This window comes from Corvus hawaiiensis, chromosome 16 (assembly GCF_020740725.1).
Source record: "Corvus hawaiiensis isolate bCorHaw1 chromosome 16, bCorHaw1.pri.cur, whole genome shotgun sequence".
Lineage (NCBI taxonomy): Eukaryota > Metazoa > Chordata > Aves > Passeriformes > Corvidae > Corvus > Corvus hawaiiensis.
In genome coordinates this window covers 16104869-16117726 of record NC_063228.1, presented here as the reverse complement: position 1 = coordinate 16117726, position 12858 = coordinate 16104869, and the positions used below count along the sequence as shown (strand labels likewise).

General features: G+C 44.2%; 1 protein-coding gene across 6 annotated transcripts in view; it reads right to left on the bottom strand.

The window, feature by feature from the left end:
• The window catches only part of TBC1D24 (TBC1 domain family member 24), a 32531-nt gene extending 20396 nt beyond the window's left edge, over window positions 1-12135 (bottom strand). For 2 of the 6 annotated variants that reach the window (XM_048320517.1, XM_048320523.1), the window contains exons 1-2: window positions 3785-3854; window positions 201-434 (exon numbers count right to left, since the gene is read on the bottom strand). The gene's annotated coding sequence lies outside the window, so the exon portion shown is untranslated. Of the gene's footprint in view, window positions 1-200; window positions 435-3784; window positions 3855-8093; window positions 8155-10847; window positions 11955-12054 lie in introns of those variants that run through there. The other 4 variants (XM_048320518.1, XM_048320520.1, XM_048320519.1 and 1 more) reach the window with 4 other exon arrangements.
• Window positions 12136-12858: the final 723 nt, after the last annotated feature.

Below are 12858 nucleotides of genomic sequence, written 5' to 3'. Positions count from 1 at the left end.
CAGAATCACATGCTGAAAGTCCCAAATTTAACTCCTCTTTTAAAAGTTTGGCAGCAACATACAGGAGCCTTTCAGAGAAGACTTTTGGATGGCTTTTCTCTACAATATTTAATTCAGGATTTTTTTATAAAAAGAAGACTGGTTTTGGATCATCTTTCTTGATGTGATGGTAAGTGTAAGAATGATACAGAAATGCTCACCATTTCTTTTTGTTGCATTCTTCTACATCTGAAACTAATTCTCAGACTCTAATTAAGGGAGGCAATACATTGTCCTGGCTCCAGTTCTGAAAGTGAGATATCTTATGTTCAGCTGTGGGGTCTCAGTGTGAGCTCAGCGTATGTTTCCTGGAGATCCAGTAACAGCAGGACACCAGTCCATCGCAGAGCCAACGTCAGCTCCAGGGAAGTTAACATTTTTCTGTAATTCTCCACCTGGGAATCACAGAAACACTCATTATTTTTAATTCAAATCCTAGAATAAGGTCTTTTTGTAGAAGAGAAATTTAATCCTACTTTGCAGTAGCAAAAGCACAGGGAGATGAACCATTCTGCTCCTGGAGACTTCAGCATGGAAACTATCACTAGAAACTATCACTAGTGCTTGCAGCACTAGTCTCCAGCACACTTCCACCTTCTGCCATCATCCCTTAGGAGCTGCTTAGGTTTATATTAAGGAGGGTTAGGCAAAATGCTCATCATACAAGACAACTTCTAAGATGCCCAGATTCATCTTGGCTGTCTTTTTTTTTTTCCCTGTAAACTTTCTTCTCTTGTCTTATTTTCTAAGATACACAGGCATATTTACAGGCTGCATCAAACACATTTTTCACTCTAGCAATTACTGCCCATTCCAGAAACTAATGAATTTGATGAATATGTGCTCCTGAAGCTCACTGAAATCCATGGCTAGAGGATGGTAGTCAGACTGCCAGAAGTTTTCATCTGAGCTCACAGTTTTATATGTATTTTGGCTGGGATAAATCTGTGGGGTCTGCAAGTAGGTCTGGCTGCTTATGCTTTTCACAGCTCTAGATGCTGCAATAAAAAGTGACAGCAAAGCAATTGGGCATCGTCAGGGCTGCCAGAGCATGACCAGCTCTTAACTGTGCCTGCAAAACCAACAGAACTTGTGTGCTTCAGTGCAATGGTGCATAGCTCCTGATACCGTGCCAGCAGCTACTGTAAGCCAGCAGGCCTCCAACAGGGAGGATTTACTTGCCAAAGGAGAAGAGCCCAAGAAATCTCAGGAAAATTCCAGCCAGCCTTCATCTCCTCCTCAACTCTTTCTGAATCTTCCTGCCTCCCTCCTATGGGGCAAGTTCTCTCTCTTCTGGCAATTGTGTAAAGAGCAATATTTAACTTTGGGCTGCTGGGAAGAGGAGACAGATGTCTCACCCTCAGCAGTCAAGAGCCAGGGGGTCAGGGCTGTCTCCTGCCCATCCCTCCCAGCACAAGGAAGCAAGCAGGCAGGCAGTACAGACTTGTGTTTGGAGGGAGGCTGGAGTTTCAGTTAGGGAGTAAAACTAGAAGATGGCTGTGTGAGAGTGCAGTTGTGTCACGAAGTCCCATACTCACCTAAACTACCTTGCTTACCCCTCCATATAAAAGCGAGGTAAGGCAGGTAGAAGAGAAAAAACATTTCAGAATGAATGTTTGTATAAAGATATAGGCTATAGGCAGGCAGAGAGACTCATTTCCAAACCCTTACTGCAGCAAACCTCTTTCCTTCCTGCTTTAGAGAAGTCAGCATCATGTTATGATAAACATCCTCTAACTGGAGATGGGGACAACATGAGCAACTGAACTGCACAGAACTGAAATGAGGTCTAGTACGTGTTAGCACAGGATCATAAGGGCATTGTAATAACTAGCAAAAAAACCCCCAAAAACAAACAAACCAAAAAAACCCCACCAAAACATTATTCATAACAACCATGGAATCACAGAACGTTTTGGGTTGGAAGGGACTTTAAAGTCCCTCTCATTCCACCCCCTGCCTTCCACTAGCCCAGGTTGCTCCAAGCCCCATCCAACCTGGCCCTGGACACTTCCAGGGATCCAGGGGCAGCCACAGCTTCTCTGAGCAGCCACAAAGCTTTAAAGTTCTGTACTAAGGGTAAGCAGTCATTATCCTTTCTGATCAGAATGACTTCTTAAAAAAGCAGGAATTAACACAAAAGAACAGAACCAGGAGAAAGAGCTTTTTTCTTAGTACCTGCCCCAAAACTGTAGATTGTTAGATTTATTAGCTTATAATGGAGCTCTTTGAGTAAGTGTAATATTAAAAAAAAAAAAAAAGCAAGTACACGAGTGAGAAGTAGAACTAGAAAAATGCATACTGAGGATCTGCCAACAATGGCTGCAGCACAGGCAAAAGCTTTTTCAAGGTTAAATTTAAACTCTGAAGCAGGCAAGCAATCATTACAATTCAAACCCAAGCAAGGACCACAGTAACCAGCAGGATTTCAAGTCAGTGACTGAATTTTCAGGAAATATTTAGCTTGCTAGTCTAGCCACATTTTCCATTTCATTCCCTTAGCTCTTCCCATTGTCTTTTGGACTGCTTTTAGAAGACTGCTGAAAGCTGTCTGAATCTGTATAAAATACACAGCAGTGAAGCCAAGCGTGACAGGCAAATTCCCATACTGCCTGTGAAAAAAAATTCTTTGAAAGTGTCTAAAAACACATCAGCAGAAAAAAAGATTTGAATTATTACTTACTTTCTGTATGGGGAATACAAGGTTACAATTTTTCTAAAGATAACAAGGCTGAGGGCAACTTCAATAATTTTATAATTTAGAATAATTATTTTATTATTAAAGGGGTTTGTTTGTTTTTCTTTCCAAAATGCAGGAACTAACAAACTGAACTATCTGAACTACAACTAACGCAGAGGGTAATTATTTCTTTCAAATTGAGAATACATGGAATAGTCCACAATAGTGAAATATTTACAGTCTAAACTTCTTTAAAATAAATTTCAACTTTGGTTAAAGCCTGAGATTACATTATTTGATACTGCTTTTAATAAACAAAAGAGAGTGTCCTAAAAAAACCCAAGCTATAACTGATCAGATCCTTGTTCCCTATTCCATTTAGGTATTCTTGCAACTTTGTGTTCTGAAAGTCTGGCTACATTTTAAAAGCTTATTAAGACACTTCATTTAATCTACTGCAGCTGCTCTATAACAGGAACTACCAAATTTTGAAAATGATGTTTTTCATCTTGTGCATGGGCAATCACACCACCTTGGATTCAGCTCTTTGCTATTTACAGATACAGTTAGATACTGACAACCAACATTTTGGCGGGCATTTTTATAAGGTGCTAACAGAAAGCAAATATTCCCTTATGCTGCCCTGCAAATCAAGACCAATGTAATCCTCCAGACCTGTACCACACCATTTGGTGTTCAAATTTCTGAGCAGTGTTGTAGGCGTGGAAAAGACTCCAATTTACTCTTTTTCATAACCTTGTTAAACTAATCCATGCAGAAAGCACATGAAGAGATAATGAGAACTGCTTCCTCAAGACTGCTGGCTAGTAGTCCTTTTCCCAGTAAGAGGAAATGAACCGCAAAAATATGAGCAGATGAATTCCATCCTTGAGGAATACTCAATCACCTCTGAGATGTTTGCCTCCTAAAGGGAAGTCTGAAAGAAGCACAAAGCAACACAGCAAGGTAGCAGTGACTGCAGAACAAAAGACAACTGTCAGGAAGCTCCCCTCTCCTCCCCCAGTACTTCAGTGCATCCTGCAGCTTTCCCAAGCCCAGACTCACAGCAGCACACCTTGACATCTCTGCTGCATGGATCTGGAAACAAGACTGGACATCACTGTTCCCCCTGCACCTGCTGATCAGAAGCACAGTTTGTCACTTGTACAGTTTGCCACCCCTCCCTGGGGCAGATGTGTTTCAGAGCTTGAATTAAACACTCCATTTAGCATTAGAAAGCAACCAGCTCATCTCATGCACAGAGTCTTTGGGAGCACTGCATTGTGGCTGCACTGTGGAGCGATGATCCCTTCCAGCAGAGTACACAGAGCTCGATGGATTGCTTCAATGTGCTTAAATGCAGTTCGATCTCTGTGATGTGCCTGCCCTGGGCACTCTGTACAGCACAGGCTGGGCACCACGATAAAATTCCTGACAGTGTTCTATTACAAGTTTAGCTGTAGTGTGACAGCAGATTATTAGATGTTTCCTGCTGGGTTTTGATATGCTTTTAGGACAAAGTCTAGAAACCTCTCAATTTCCCAAGTAACTGATAGAGACCTGACATCAGAGCTCTCTGCAGGGCAAATACTTTTAGGCATTTAGATGATTTCTCTTGGGATATCACCACTGCATATGAAGCACCATAACAGAGGGTTTGTCCTAGAATCCCACATTTTCTTTCTTAGGAATGTACTATCACCTTCTTAAACAGTCTTTATCTGTAATTAATTTTTTGTGCACTTTATTACAGTCTAAAGTTCAGACACACATTTAGACACGCAGCAGTTCCTCACTGCAGCTTATATTTAGGAGAATGCATAAGCCATAGAATAATGGAACGGTTTGGGTTAGAAGAGATCTTAGAGATCATCTCATGCTAGCACCCCTGCCACGGGCAGGGACACTTTCCACTGGCCCAGGCTGCTCCAAGCCTCGTCCAACCTGGCCTTGAACACTTCCAGGGATGGGGCAGCCAGTGCTTCTCTGGGCAGCCTGTGCCAGGCCCTCACCACCATCTGAGAAAATAACTTCTTCCTAATATCTAATTTAAATATACCTCATAGCTGCAAGCACTTCAATATAAAGCATTCCCTCCTTCCCACCTGTGGGTTGGGATGACACAAGCACTTCTGGTGTCCAGTCCCTGTGGGCACTGTGAGCAGTAAGATACCAAAAAGGTACAAGGTAAACACACAGAACCAAACAAGAGAAAGGTCTGGGGAAAAACACAACACACTTTTGTTGAAAAAAATGTAAGAGGAAAGAAATGGTTAATGGCTCCACAAAGGTTCAAAAACGCTAAAGAGCAGAGCATTGTAAGAGGATACTGGAGGTAAATGGTATCAAAGCCATAAGTCAGTAACTTTCCCTCCTGCCTACATCATAAAAACACACAACAAACATTAAAATTAAACAGAGGGTAATTCCTACCTTTTTTCCCTCCAGACCAAAGGAAAACTGCACGTAACTTGCAAAACTATTTTACATGATGCATTAAAAAATGATCCATTAAAAAAACATATCTGTCAAAGTAGTGCAAAAAATCAACACAATTCGTATTGATCGTATTTGTATGTCTGAGTTTTCATTCTGGTCCTTCCAAACCGTAAGACTGAAAAAATCTTTCATTTTGTACTAATTCTTCTTCTTCTCTTTGTTGCAAAATTGGAAATAACTACAAACATGTCTCCCTTCAACAGCAAACTCTGACTCTGAACATACAAGCTTCAGTCTTACTATTTTATCTTCCCCATAACACCTCAGTTTATAACTTTGTCTGGGAGTACAGTCAACTATGTAGAACCAAAGACAGTGTTGACTCTCAGTGAAAAACGTGACATGGTATCAAAGCCACACATCAAATCCCTTTTTCCTCTCTGTTGCACTCACTGGATGCTGTCAGTTTGACATCTATCACCTTGAGATTCTTTTCCACTACATTTACTGGCAGAAAAACATATTTAAATACCTGTTGCTGATATGTTTTCCTCTTAGACACAATGTCTGCATTGGTTTATGTCAAACACTGATTTATTCATTTTCTTCTTATCTAAGCCAGAAGGTGCAGGAACATGTACTTTACAGGTACATGCAGCTATGTTTTACTTCTTACACATTTAGAGTTTCTTCAGGTCCAGAACAGCAGCTTACAGCACGAATGGAAACACAGGTGGATTTTTACAAGCAGAAGACCCAATCTGAGATACCAGGAAAAGGCATCCCTAGGAGAGATGTTTGCCAAGAAGCCTTTCCCAGTCCACGGCAATGTTCCATGGATTTATTAGCATGACAAAGCTAGTCAGTGACTGAAGAGCATCACATCCTTCACCTGCTCCTCCCACTGCCTGAGCAGTTCCCACAGTACATGATTATTCCTTATCCAGTTTTTGTGACTAAGCGTCACACCCGTGTGCCTGGGAGTTTTCTCTACGGATTTTCTACTCTGGGCCAAGCTGCTTCAACACATCACTTCCAAGTGCAGCAAGTGCAGGTCCCAAAGCCCTCACAGCCTGACTATAACTTACCAAGCTAAGAGGCACCCCCGGCTCAGACCGCTGTGCGCTGGGAAGGAGGGTGGGAGCTGCTGCTCTGTGGAGAGGGACACAAAGTGTTACAAAGCCCCACACACTCTCCAGTGGACAGCCTCAGCACTGTCCATGCCATGACCTATATCATACTGCAACTGTGGGGTTTTGTATCGATCTGTTCCACAAAATAGTAGCCTTTTTCCATGCAAGAGTTAACAATGCATGTGCTGTGCCGGGCCAGGTAGAACCAGAAGCCTCATCTGCAGGCTCCAGGGAAGCCTTTGATGCTCAAGGGATGTGCAAGCAGAATTAGTTCATCAGTCTCAGCAGTAACTTGCCAATACAAATATATTTTCCACTCAGATATATATACACATCCACAAAATAAACATTGCACTGTACGTGTTGTATATATACAATATAACAAATATATATCCCATTTTTAAAAACTAATGCTCAAATTAATTTTCCTCACAATATCAATATTTATCAAAAATACACCCACACAGATGACTGCTGGACATTCTCTCTTGCAAAAGGTTCAAAATATGAACAGTGCCATTTAAAGTCTCTTAAGGAACCCAGTCAATGTCCCAATTCCCCAAGTCATCTTTAAAACAAAACAAAAAGACCATTTAGTCAAAACAGTTCAAGTATCAGTGTGGATACTTATGTCAGTTTAACTCTTCTGTAAAATTAACTGATAAGACATGTTTATAGTGATTTAAGACCTACTCAGTGCAATGCATGAACACACAAAGCCTTAATGGGCAGTGCTGGAGAGCTTAAGGGGTACCTAAACTGGGAAATGGGTGGATGAAGCAGTAACCCTGGTGTAATGGAGCACACAAATCCTTAATCTTTGCTGAGCATGTGGAAATCACTGCACACACTCCTTGCCCCTGCAGTAAGTAAATGGAGATGTACACTTTATTCACGCCAGCAGTTATCCCTACAACTTGTTTATTCCGGGGGAGATCTGTGCTCCCATAATTTCAGCCAGCAGCTAAAAACAGGGTAGGAAAATCTTATGATCTCAGACTATTTCATTATTGTCTACACTAAGTAGTAGACAGTTTTCTCTTGGAAAGCAAAACTCAATTTACAGCAAGATGAGCATATAAAAATTAAAGCTGACATTTTACTCAGAATTCTATTTTCTTCCAGCTCTGCAAAACCCTACAGATTTTGCTCCTTTCTTCTGACATTGCTCAGGATAAAAACTTCAGTAATCTGGTACGCTCTGTCATGGATTACCCTTTCCTGAAATGAAGTGTAGATTACCCTACACAGGGGAGATACTCAGACACCAACTACACTTTACAAGTAAAGGAGAACCTAAGCTCAGCCAACAGCTCCAGTTCAGGGAACTGGAACAACACATTGCTTTATTTTGGTACTTATTTCTGTCATCTTTCTAAACTTATGCTCTATTAAAAGCATAAGAGTAGCAACAAACACTCCTGTGCAGCAGCAAAGGTACAGAAACAGCACCTCATAGTGAAAAGCTGATGAGTGTGGAATCCCAAACTAGACCTGCATTATTTTGACAGTGATTTCAAAATCAAAGGGCATTTATAATAACATATCAGCTGCCAACTTTATCATCTTACTATTAGCGTATATTGCTAATTTTCTAGTCTTATTGGGAGAGAACTTTGGGAGACTGGACCTGCTATAGAGTTCAGGGTCCAGGGCACAGGATTTACAGGAAGCTTTGCTCTTCAGGGTGCTCTGTACCCATGTGCTTGTTCTGAGCAAACTTGAAGGGATTTAACACACCTGACACACCTCCTCCTCTCTCCAGTGGCGCTGCACTGGCCAATGCATTCCAAGTCTCTCACCTGGAGGATACAGGCATATTGAAATGTAAAGCAGGAGCAGGAATCCTGTCTCCACATGGGCCTAGATTAGAAAAGAAACATTTTCTGTACAGAATGAAGATATTACAAAACAAAAACATTCAGCAAAAAGAGCCCCAAAACTCCTCCACCAACCAGACTGAAGTGCTTTTATTAATCCTCATCTTAGAACTTGTCATTGTACAGATCTTCTTATGACTTACTCCCTTCTGCTAGGCCTGTTTGTGAGGGGAAAAACAATCTGTAAAAATTAGACTGTTTTTTAAACAATGCACTGGGCAACACTGATATGCATCAGGTGCACCACTGACCTCCGTACCTTCAAAAAAAAGGTCTCTGCATGCACAGCTTCCAACCTTCATACCTGAAACTGTGCTATAGAAAACAAGGGGACAAATATCCTCACCAAAGAGAAGAACAGCTAATTAACCACAGTACTAAAGTGCTTGCAGCATAAACAACTCATTTCAGTCTCTAAAATCACAAGCAGGATTACTACTTGTGGCAGCTGTGTCACAAATACTTTTAGCTCCCCCTATTCTATACAGGATGTACAAAGTCTGCATTAAATAGGCAATCTCTGGAAAGTGTCTCTTTTCCTGGGACTAATGGGTATTTGCTGCACAGGTAAGTGATTTTAGAATTGCAGCTCTGCAGTGTTGAGATCCCCAGTTCTGAAACAAACCCAACTATACTCTGAAGATATGCAGTGGACTATGGGCTTAGAACAGCTGATTTGCTGAGAGTTGGCATCTGGCCTTTGTCCTATTAGGTAGAAAAATTCAAACTAATCTGAACATTAATTTTTCTTTTCCAAAGGTTGATAGTCACCCTAGCAGATTTGGCAGTAACACAGCACAAGTTTCCTGAAACACAGTCACTACAACAACTTTGTGTACAAATTATTTCTCCTTTAAGTTGTTTTCCCCATAAAAACATAACAAACTAATGAAGTGTTGGATTTTGGCAGCTACACCAAAGTTACACTTATTTGACAACATAATCAGGAGAGGGAGAAAGGGTTTTAAATGGACAGAGAATAAGTTTAGATTAGATATTGGGACAAAATTCTTTCCTCTGAGGGTGGGGAGGGCCTGGCACAGGTTGTCCAGAGGAGCTGTGGCTGTTCCATCCCTAGAAGTGTCCAAGGCCAGGTTGGAGGGGGCTTGGAGCACCCTGGGATAGTGGAAGGTGTCCCTGCCCATGGCAGGGGGTGGAATGAGATGAGCCTTAAGGGCCCTTCCAACCCAAACCACTCTGTGGTTCTGTGCTGATGTAGCTGCCTACACCCCAAGCACCATTCAGCACACTCCTTAACACAGACACTCGCAGTCTCCTAGATTTCTCCTGAGTCTCCTTCCCAAGACAGTGGGAATCAACAGCTCGTGGTCTTTTGCAACACGTCTGAAAGCGCAGGCACTTGTTCCCTAACTGCAGAAGTTAAAGCAGGAGGAGAACAAATGAGTTATGTTAAAGCCTAAGAGTGTGAATACCACAGATACACATATATTAACATCAGAGATTTTAAAACATTTGAGTCCAGAACTGGACCTCACCAGCACATATTCCCACCAACACATGTGGACTCCAAGCCAGTCAATCATTAATTATAGTGCAAAGAGATCTATTTTTGTATCAGGTGACTGTCTGGTCAAATACCAAAGCAGGAAATAGCTCAAGAATACCACTTCTGTGACAAAACTCACTGCACCTGCCAACACACCCCATGCAATTGTGTCAGACTATTGCAAATATACCTGAAAATAAAGGCATCCCCAAATGAATTTTAGAGAAATTGTAGTTCTTTGGTTCTAGTCCCAATTCCAGGCTGTACAGACAGAGTATAAGGAACTGTTTTTCTTTCAGACCATTAACACAGTTTAACTATTTTGAGCGGTAACTTATCTGTGAGCACGCAGCCACACAGCCCAACAGCAGCAGTTCCAGCTGCCTCTCCAACCTAACAGAGAGGGCAGGGGGGAGTCCACAGAGCCAGAAGAACAGCAAGGACCTAACTTATGGTCTGTTATCAATAATGTGCTTGTCACTGACTGGATATGGCTTCAGCACTACAGCAAAGCCACTTACGACCTAAATAAATGCCAGGGCAGCATTATCAGATTGCAATAACCTTGGTGCTGGAGATGGTGAGACACACGTGCAGCGTGGACTGGTTTCCTTTGCTTGCCTTAAATATACAGACAGTTATTTTAGTACAGGGATAGCTTTATTCCCCCATTTTTCTTTACAGTTCAAATAACAGGGGGATCAGAGGATGGAGGCCCTTAAAGATTTCAGGTTCACAGAACAAACAAGCAAATACAACCAAGGGGAGAAAACAAAGGTCACAATAAAAGGAATGAGCCGGGAAGAACAGAGGTACTTAAATATGTGACAGATCCACAAACAGCCTGCTAGTAACATTTACTTGGTGGCACTTAATCATTAACAGCAAAAAATCCAAAAAACCTCAAACAAACAAACCCCATCCACCTCCCCCCCCCCCAAAAAAAAAAAAAAACAAACCCAAACCAAACCCAGGGAGAAAGCTGTTTTCCTTTGAGTTAAAATTTCTGGCTACAGGAACACCTGCAAACTTTCAAATATTAATGACAGAAAAGACATTCAGTACAAGGATTCCCAACAGATAATTATTGTGCAGTACTATCCACAGCTGTCTTGAACGTTACAAAGGATATAAATATCACGTATTGCTTGGAAGGAGCAAAGAGTTACCATAAAATGTTGCTGGAGTCCTTGGATTCGAGTTATCATTGCTGTTCCTGAGTAACTATCTTGGAGAAGTCTTTTGCAACAGTTTAACAGCTAGTGATTACAGAAAGAAGGACATTCCAACAACAGGGACTTCCCAGTTCTGGTAATACTGTGCCCCAGATATGATCCATGCTATTTCTGTGCTCTGGGTACTCCTGGACGCTCTGAAAATCCTACTGGGATTTCCTGTAAGCCAGAAAAGCTTTTAGATGCTCCAGCTTCTTGTAGGACTTGGACACAAAAATACAAGGATTGAGATAGTACAGCTCGAAGGAGAAGGTCCCACTTTTCTCTCATCACAAGTACACAGCACCTGTGAGGTGCCATCCCTCCTGCTGCCCCGGGACCGGAATGAGCTGAGCATGCTGCATCCACCCGGCTATTGCTCGCTTGTTCACAGGCCCAGAGAGGCCGAGGAGCATTTTGGCAGGTTCTAGCCAGCACTCTAAATTTGGTGTTTGGTGGCTAATGCTTCGCCAGCCCCAATATTCCAGCAATTTTCACTGAAGGATGGGCTGGAAAGACTAACGTGAAAACAAACTCACAACAAAATTCTACTTTCATTATAGAAATTTCAAAACCATTGAAGGTAGAGGCTGCAGAACACCAGCGCTGGCTTTAGAGAGCTGTGACGATCCACTGCCTCTTTGCGGGGTGGGCTGGCAGAAGGGGTGTAAACTGTGCCTGTCGGGGCGAGCGTCACCAGCGCTCAGAGAATCCTCTTCGGCGCTGACCTGCACCCGAGGCACGCACAAGCCATTTAAACAAACACCGTCCAGCCTCCCCACACCCCGAACCGGCCCCAGCCGCAGCCCAGAGCCCCCACGGCCGGCTCGCCGCAGGGACCAGGGGACAGCGCCCGCTCTCCGGTCACCGACACCCCCGGAGGTTCCGCCCTGCGTTCTGGAGCCCACGGACAGACACGGACGCTGGGGCCGCGCCCGAGCCTCCCCCGCAGCTGCTGCCCGGTCTCACACGAGCCCGGCCAGCGACCCGCGGCCCAGCCACGGGGGCCCGACGAAGGCCGGTCTCGGGGCCGGCCCCTCCGGGTCCCTCCCGGCCGCTCGCCGGGGAGATGCCGCCGAGGTGTCACCGCCCGACACCGAATTCCACCCGCCCCGGTCGGCTCCCGGAGCCGCGTTCATCCCCACCCTCCCCCCCGCCTCACCGCTCTCTGCCGCTCCGGGCCGCGTCCGGCGGGACCGGGGGCGCGAGCGGCCCCGCGCCTGCGCACAGGGCGCGGCAGCGCTGCGACGGGCGCGCGCACGCGGTCCCGCCGGGCCGGGCGGGCACGCGCGGAGCGTCCCTGGCCCCGGGACCGCGCGGGGCTGTGAGGGGTGAGCGGCTGCGAGGGGTGACGCGGAGCGTGAGAGGCTGTAAGGCGCCACGGGGGGGTTGTGAGGGGCTGTGAGAGCTGATGGAGGGGTGGTGAGGGCGGCTGTGAGGGCCGATGGGAGCTTTGAAGGATCGGGGGGCGGTGGGGGGTGACAGTGAGGGACGGTGAGGGGGTGCAGGTCAAAGGTGAGGGAGTGTGAAGGGTGATGAAGGCTGAGAAGGGTGATAGGAGCTGTGAGGGGTGGTGGGTGACAGTGAGGGGCAGTGTTGGCAGACGGGGTGGTTGGGGTAGTGTGATAAGAGTATAGAAATTCGGTGGAAAAGAAAACCCCTTGTGATCCGGCTGTTATTAGAGATCAAAGAGAGTGAGGGTAGCTGAGCTTAGTCTCTGATTTTAACCAGTTTGACACTGTAAGTGGTTGTATTAAATAGGAACTTCCATGAGCACAGGTTCTCAAACAGAGCATGTTCAACGCTGTGAGTCTGGTAATGTTCAATAAGAACTTCCACCGTCACAGATTCATGAATAGTGTGGTTTATTGAAGCAGCAGAAATACAAGGGGGAGTGGAAAGGGGAGATAACTGAAAGAGTATGTTTTGTTTAGATTTTCAGAAAAAATTCTATACTCAGAGGATG